This window comes from Ooceraea biroi, chromosome 2 (genome assembly GCF_003672135.1).
Source record: "Ooceraea biroi isolate clonal line C1 chromosome 2, Obir_v5.4, whole genome shotgun sequence".
NCBI classification, from domain to species: Eukaryota; Metazoa; Arthropoda; class Insecta; order Hymenoptera; family Formicidae; genus Ooceraea; species Ooceraea biroi.
Genome location: NC_039507.1, coordinates 11,052,519 through 11,061,746, shown reverse-complemented (window position 1 = coordinate 11,061,746; position 9,228 = coordinate 11,052,519).

The following is a 9,228-nucleotide window of genomic DNA, read 5'->3' as shown; positions in this document are numbered from 1 at the left end:
TGCATTTAATATTCTATTTGCTTGTTAACAAAATAGTTATACTAATAAATTCGATTTATTGAAAGGTGTATGATTTATTTTGTCCAGCACTGTATGTGAAAGTTTATCCATTCCGGGGCAAGACGAATCGAATCTTTCACTAATTTTAACGTTTTTGCTTCGGCACAATATTTACAACCAAGAGTACCTGCCTGAGCACTCAACCAAGGATATTTCTCGGAAAAAGATTGTACTTGTCGTTCATCCCAAATTTCCGGCCACAGAATATTTTCTGATTGCATATATCCACATTTTACCTGAGCAATGTCAACAGCTTCGTCAACTACTGAACTAGAAACAACAACAGCAGTACCAACAGATTCTTTATCTGATGCTGTTGGTGATTGTTTGTTTAGATATTCCTCTTTGCTGATATTTAGGCTCCCTAAAAATGTGAATTTATCATAATATTTCACTAAATTTGTGTAAATGTGTCAACTATATAGACAATGAACAAAGAAGTAAACAAGTAATTATTGAAAATTGAAATAAAAGTTTAAAAAGATCATAAATATTAATAGTATTATTAGTTATTATAAAAAAATTAAAGATAGAGTATTAAAACTGTATAAGAAGTTACCTGAAAAATTATCACGTTCAGTTTGTTTATCACTTTCTGATGTATCTTTTTTGAATCTTTAAAAAAAAATGTCTTATATCCGCCATGACTCATAATAAAAAATACGTCAAGAAGAAATAAAAAATATATCTAAGCACGCAAAATTAAAATCACGAAACGAGATTTCAGAACAACAGATATAGGAAACGAATACGCGATTATACTGCGTCCAGCGAGAGACAATATTCGTCTGCGCATAGGCGGGCGCGATTGTAACACTGCGACGCGATAGTCATTTAACAGATCGGTACTTGTTCATTAGTATTTTGTCAGCAGAGATGCTGCTCCGTCCAGCGAGAGAATATCGGTCTGCGCATTGACACTGTCAATTTGACAGTCGAAGTACGCAACAAACGTCGTGACTGTTTAAAACTTTAAAACACAGAGTTGACACTGAATCACAGATATAGATAAGTGCTTAATAAGACGGAATTTCGTCATTCTTTAGTTTATGTTTCTCTAAAACTGTGGGATTTCTGCATGATTCGATTTTTTTTCATTTTGATTTCTTGAGAGTAGGTGGCGCCTACAGCGCCTACCCTTTCAGTCGCCGCTGGCTGCCGGTACTACACACAGCCGAGCATACGAGTCCTCCATGTAAAATCAGGCCAAGGTTTGGATACCAGGACACGGAAATAGTGCTAAAACGCTTGCAAGAAGTTTTTTCTCGTGGAAAAGGCGGAAATCGAGTCGTTAAGATGGGGCGAGTCAGCAAAAATCGACCATCTGGTCAACAACAAAGGAAAGGAGACAAAAGAGAGCGCTCGGAAGAAACCCAAGCGAGCACATCACAACAATGGGCCGACGAAATCCATGAGGAAAACATGGAAATCGAGCAACTTGCTGACAAACAAAACACGGCGGCGGAATTTAACGTCGCTACGAAAAACAAATACGCGAAATTAACCACCGACGATGACCTGGAGAGTGAGATGAGGAGGCAACGTATCCTGACGAAAATCAAACGGGCCAACGATAATAACTATCAAACTACACCAGCGAAGGGAAGAAATCCACCGACGCCGCAGTGTGACGTCCTGACGTCCACCTCACACCCATTTTTAATTTTTTTTATTTACAATATTAATTATTAATGTATAACCGCTGATAGTTATTTTTGAGTGTTATTGATACTTACCATTTTTGCTTCACTACTTATTATTAACCACAGGCTTACGTAGAGTGGTCTGTTATTAACCTAACCAAGAATATTATTTACTTAGCAACCTAACCGACACATTTATTATGTTAAAAGCTTTAGCTTTATACTAGTTTTAATATAAAAATATATGAAGTAATAATATTAACATATATAAAGGGAAAAGAAAATATTAAAAGCACAAAAACAATATATATGTATAACTTAGTTATTATGCTTTATGATAGATTTATTTAATTAATATAGTCACGTATATATATATATTATCTAAAACGTAAAAACACAAAAACATACATAAAATCAGTAAAATATATAAAAACAGTTTTATATACTCTAGCAGTTAAATAAAATAATTTTGAAACATTTATCATTAATAATTTGATAGATTTATAATATAATATTACGAGATTGGTAATATTTAAGATCGTTTGAATTGTAATACCATGAAGGTTTTTGTAGGTGTAGCAAAACCATTGAGCTACTTAATATTGTTTATTATATAAAAAGTATTAATGTTAGTTGTAATAATTGAAAGAATTGTTTGAAATATATCTTATTATATGGTTATATAGCCATTGATAAGTATTACAAATTTGGCTTAATACATTTGGGTTCTTGACAGGATAAAATAGTTAATTATTTTTTATAACAAAGAAACAAATGGATTTGAAATGGATTTTATTATACTATAGTAAAGTCCTTTGCAAGTAGGTAATTTTCGTTAAAACCAATAGGGTCGGTTATTATATAAAAACGGGAAATATCAATTAGTTATTTAAGACAAGAGTAAAAATAATGCCGGCGGAATTGAGTTTTATTAAGTGACGGTGTAGCTTTGATAGTTATTATAATTTACGGAGACATTTGGTGTTGATTGTTGTAGAAGGTCATAAGTTGTTATTAATAACAATTAAAGGAGTAAATTTTGGAATTAATTTTATTATACTGTCACGTCCGGGGAAGTGAGAATGTAGACGATCAGGTACCTGTCCCAAATCTATCCCTCAGGTGATTTGATTTCAGGTGCTCTCTTTTGATTATGGGTCAATCTGCATACACCGACTTTACCCGGGAATGGAGAGAGCTTGCGATTAACTCTTACGGTGATGAAATTGTGATTGTCAAAAGGTAAATATTGTAATCAATATTGATTGTAACTTGATATCTCTCTATTATCTAATATATGAAAACTGAATTTAAATTATTATCTCTCTTATTTCTTCAACAAAATTATGGTATAAGAATAGGAAAATATTGAAAAGAAAATCGTAGCGTTATGTCGCTGTGTAGTGTATGACAGTGGTATAATATGGAAATAAGGGCGTCGCTTCGCTCTTACTAATGGAAAAATGAAAAGGATGAGCAATAATAATGCTCATATGCAAAGGATTGATAAAATAAAATATCTCAAAAGAAAAGTAGGCAGGTTACTATGCCTTTCTTTAAGTGGAATGTAACACAAAGTAAGGAGACGAGCACTTTTATGCTCATACACGGTGATGGAGTTGAAGAATAAAATAATGATTTAAAACAAATTAATATAGATTCTAATTCGTTATTAACTGTTATTCATAATTTCGTAATGCTTTATTTGGTAATTAAATAAAATATACCTCCTGTGACTAAATTGAATGTATCAGGTAGAATATATAATGATTTGGTCAGACGTAGTATACATAAGGAATTGGTCAGACGAATGAATCTATGTTCGTGCTTAACAATACAATAAACGAAAATTATGTAATTTATTAAACTTAAATCTTGTTAGTGATATACTGTAACCAAGATTAAAATTATTAATTCACCGTGCACTGCCTTATGGTAAGTCAGCAATTCCTTAATATTGTCACTAGCGTAATTGTCACTAGCGTAATTGTCACTAGCGTAAGTCGTACTATTGTCACTAGAGTGAGTTATTAAACTTAAATCTTGTTAGTGATATACTGTAACCACAATTAAAGTTATTAATTCACCGTGCACTGCCTTATGGTAAGTCAGCAATTCCTTAATATTGTCACTAGCGTAATTGTCACTATCGTAATTGTCACTAATGTCACGTAAGTCGTACTATTGTCACTAGTGTGAGTCGAACTTTTTACCATGCTCACTTGATTTAAGTACACAAATGTAATAAACTTGTAATGCAAATGTTAAATTAATGTTTATAATCGAATTATCCTTCAAATAATGGTATGATTTGATTTTAATTCACTTAAATATTAAATACGACTTAATTGTGTAATGAGGCATATATGTTCGTATACCGAGCTAAAGGATGAGAAAATGGCGGCTATACACGCCGTGGTATATGACAGGTATGGAAGCGAATGTTCGCTCTCGACTGTTTTCAAAGGATAACTCACAGCGAATGAAGTCGCTGTTAATGGTATTCAAAAGGGAAAAAGCGATTTAACGCTTTAAATATAATTGAAATAAATGGGTATGCCTCGCACAAATAAATTGATATAATTAATGCATTCATGCACTATATATTCAATATAGGATGACGCTTCGCTGCGAATTTACGCTGGCGAGCGATTCTGAACAAAAGTTAAAGTTAAATTATGGTTAATTGCAACTGTTGTACCACTAACATTATTCTCAATGATTAAACAATAATAATTGAAGGGTATATTTAATGAACAATTAAATTAATCAAAAGTTTATTACTAAATTCAAGTGTAATATAGAAGTTGGTTACAATATGAATATATGTGTTACTTGAAATAATTTTATTCGCAAATGTCATATAAATCTGAACCCTCAGGCCAGTAATTGTTTCACAACTAATTATAATTCGAAAATATTAAGTAACTGTAAATATAATAATGTATTGAAACTTTATAAATCTGTCAAAATGTGTAGTATGTATATGGAGTACAAGTATAACGTTCCATAAGAGCAGCGAGTATAAAATAATTAAATAAATCTACTCACAAGCGTTCGCACAAATCTAACCCTCAGGTCAGGAAGCACTTGATGATGTAGCAGCACAAGAATAAGTCAATCAGACTTTGGTAATAACTCAAACTTCACTGGCTCTACGTTATATTTTACGCTTAGTTAGCGAATTTACGCTAGCTAGCGACTCCAATAATTAATTAAAAGTAAGTGTAGTCTAAAAGGGTCGTCAAAAAGGTACAGTGTAAAAGGTGTGTGTAAAAAGTGTGAGTCTAAAGTGTGAGTCTGGCTGCTGCACCACGTTATATACTCAAAACTTATGATGCGTGGGGACAGGGTCCCTGTAGCTCGAGAAGGGATTACAATAAGTGGGGACGCTACGGTTAAAGCAAAAACTAAAATAGTAGGGAGGCTCTGCCCACTTAACTCATTGGTTCTTCGTTTTCGAAGATTCTTATGGTGGGATCGAAAACTTAAGTGGTGGGATTGGTCTCACGGTGCGTCTAGTGGGGACGATGAGCTCAACGGTGAGCTCAACGCTTACAAAAGATAAACGTATTTTGACGCGTAAGTTCAACATGAAATTCGCAGTACAGAATTATCGCTCATCTGTTATGCTTTTTAATCAACCGGAGTTTCTCCGAATCAAATGGCAGCTGCAACTTCCTGCCGATATGTCTTGCTCGAGATATCCATTCAACCTTTGATTAAGACAGCGGTCTTGGATTATTATTTCAATAAGGTGCCGACAAGTCACCGTCTTTTACAATTAGTCATCATGAAATAATATTCCTTCGTGAATTTAAATCTTTATTCCTTTGTTACTTAACGCTGTGTTCACTGTCTTATTCAAATTAATATTTAAATAATTCTGTAATGCTCACAAATTTAATTCTTAAAATTATAACGCTTGACATATGCATTTTATATGCTCCTAGTCTTATGCATGAATTATTATAAGACCCTGCATACGTCTACTTAATAATATAACGCACTCAGTGAAATAATAATCATTATAAATTATTGTAAAATCAATTATTGGTATCATGAGCCTTTAATAATGTAATTAAATCATCTAAAATTATTATTTCAAGATTCCATTCTAATAAACTTATAAAATCTCACTCAACCAATAATTGTCTTATATATATAGGGATGCCTATATATATAGATATACACGTGTATGTACTTGCACGTCTATTCTTTGGTTATTATAAAATTAGTAATAAAGCAACTATTGGTGTGCCGGGTTTAATATTATAATTAAACCGTATAAAATTATTATTCCAATACAATTTAGTCTTAATTAATTCATAAAATCTTAAATAACCAATAATTCTTTTATGGGTTATATGCACATATATAAGTGTGTTCGTATATGGTGTTGTTAATATACTTAATTATTAACAGATTAAATGCGTAATAATTATATACTTAAATTAATGCTCAGTAACATAAAATATTCCATTAAATAAATTCAATAATCCTTACTATGAATGTAATACCATGTGTAATATACTTTTATTCATAATTAATTAACGATTTATTCTTTTCTTAATATTTTTGGGTTAAACAACTTATTTCCTTTTATATTAAATTGTTCACTAATTGATTTTGACTTTAATTGTTTTTAACTTTGTAACTTCTAAACTATTAATATTTCATTAAAACTTTCTACACTATAAATATTGAAAAATAACGCTGATTTGTTTAACAAATAGTGACTTTGCAATTTTGTGGTTTCTCAATGATCCCGTGGTGCGATAAGAAAAATTTCATCACAGGTACCATCAGCCTAGCTAAAAATGATGATTCCCAAAAGTTGTTGGTCACTTCCGTAAAAATGATTATTTTCAAAATCTGAGGTCCCTATTAGTTTCCTCTTATGACCTAGATGCTTCAATATAATTATAACAAATTATTTCCTTACGGTTCAAATTTTAGACCCAAAAAATTTAGTAAAATTTTATTGCAATTTCGCAAATTTAAATACGTACTTCTTTTGACTAAGATTGTAGACAAATATTCTACATTCTTTTACTTATAAAATGTTTCTCCTTTTATGTTATAAAAATAATATTAATTTTTCTATACGATAAATCACTTCAAATGTGGTAATACAATTTACTACACTCACAAAACTATTTCATTGTATAATAAAATTAATTCCAAAATTTACTCCTTTAATTGTTATTAATAACAACTTATGACCTTGTACAACAATCAACACCAAATGTCTCCGTAAATTATAATAACTATCAAAGCTACACCGTCACTTAATAAAACTCAATTCCGCCGGCATTATTTTTACTCTTGTCTTAAATAACTAATTGATTTTTCCCGTTTTTATATAATAACCGACCCTATTGGTTTTAACGAAAATTACCTACTTGCAAAGGACTTTACTATAGTATAATAAAATCCATTTCAAATCCATTTGTTTCTTTGTTATAAAAATAATTAAATATTTTATCCTGTCAATAACCCAAATGTATTAAGCCAAATTTGTAATACTTATCAATGGCTATATAACCATATAATAAGATATATTTTTAAATTAATTCTTTCAATTATTACAACTAACATTAATACTTTTTATATAATAAACAATATTAAGTAGCTCAATGGTTTTGCTACACCTATAAAAACCTTCATGGTATTACAGTTCAAACGATCTTAAATATTATCAACCTCGTAATATTATATTATAAATCTATCAAATTATTAATGATACATGTTTCAAAATTATTTTATTTAACTGCTAGAGTATATAAAACTGTTTTTATATATTTTACTGATTTTATGTATGTTTTTGTGTTTTTATGTTTCAGAAAATATATATATATATATATATATATATACGTGACTAAATTAATTAAATAAATCTATCATAAAGCATAATAACTAAGTTATACATATATATTGTTTTTGTCCTTTTAATATTTTCTTTTCCCTTTATATATGTTAATATAATTACTTCATATATTTTTATATTAAAACTAGTATCAAGCTAAAGCTTTTAACATAATATATGTGTCGGTTAGGTTGCCAAGTAAATAATATTCTTGGTTAGACTAATAACAGACCACTCTACGTAAGCCTGTGGTTAATAATAAGTAGTGAAGCAAAAATGGTAAGTATCAATAACACTCAAAAATAACTATCAGCGGTTATACATTAATAATTAATATTGTAAATAAAAAAAAATTAAAAATGGGTGTGAGGTGGACGTCAGGACGTCACAAAGTCAGCAATTCCTTAATATTGTTACTAGCGTAATTGTCACTAGCGTAATTGTCACTAGCGTAAGTCGTACTATTGTCACTAGAGTGAGTTATTAAACTTAAATCTTGTTAGTGATATACTGTAACCACAATTAAAGTTATTAATTCACCGTGCACTGCCTTATGGTAAGTCAGCAATTCCTTAATATTGTCACTAGCGTAATTGTCACTATCGTAATTGTCACTAGCGTAATTGTCACTATCGTAATTGTCACTAGCGTAAGACGTACTATTGTCACTAGTGTGAGTCGAACTTTTTACCATGCTCACTTGATTTAAGTACACAAATGTAATAAACTTGTAATGCAAATGTTAAATTAATGTTTATAATCGAATTATCCTTCAAATAATGGTATGATTTGATTTTAATTCACTTAAATATTAAATACGACTTAATTGTGTAATGAGGCATATATGTTCGTATACCGAGCTAAAGGATGAGAAAATGGCGGCTATACACGCCGTGGTATATGACAGGTATGGAAGCGAATGTTCGCTCTCGACTGTTTTCAAAGGATAACTCACAGCGAATGAAGTCGCTGTTAATGGTATTCAAAAGGGAAAAAGCGATTTAACGCTTTAAATATAATTGAAATAAATGGGTATGCCTCGCACAAATAAATTGATATAATTAATGCATTCATGCACTATATATTCAATATAGGATGACGCTTCGCTGCGAATTTACGCTGGCGAGCGATTCTGAACAAAAGTTAAAGTTAAATTATGGTTAATTGCAACTGTTGTACCACTAACATTATTCTCAATGATTAAACAATAATAATTGAAGGGTATATTTAATGAACAATTAAATTAATCAAAAGTTTATTACTAAATTCAAGTGTAATATAGAAGTTGGTTACAATATGAATATATGTGTTACTTGAAATAATTTTATTCGCAAATGTCATATAAATCTGAACCCTCAGGCCAGTAATTGTTTCACAACTAATTATAATTCGAAAATATTAAGTAACTGTAAATATAATAATGTATTGAAACTTTATAAATCTGTCAAAATGTGTAGTATGTATATGGAGTACAAGTATAACGTTCCATAAGAGCAGCGAGTATAAAATAATTAAATAAATCTACTCACAAGCGTTCGCACAAATCTAACCCTCAGGTCAGGAAGCACTTGATGATGTAGCAGCAAAAGAATAAGTCAATCAGACTTTGGTAATAACTCAAACTTCACTGGCTCTACGTTATATTTTACGCTTAGT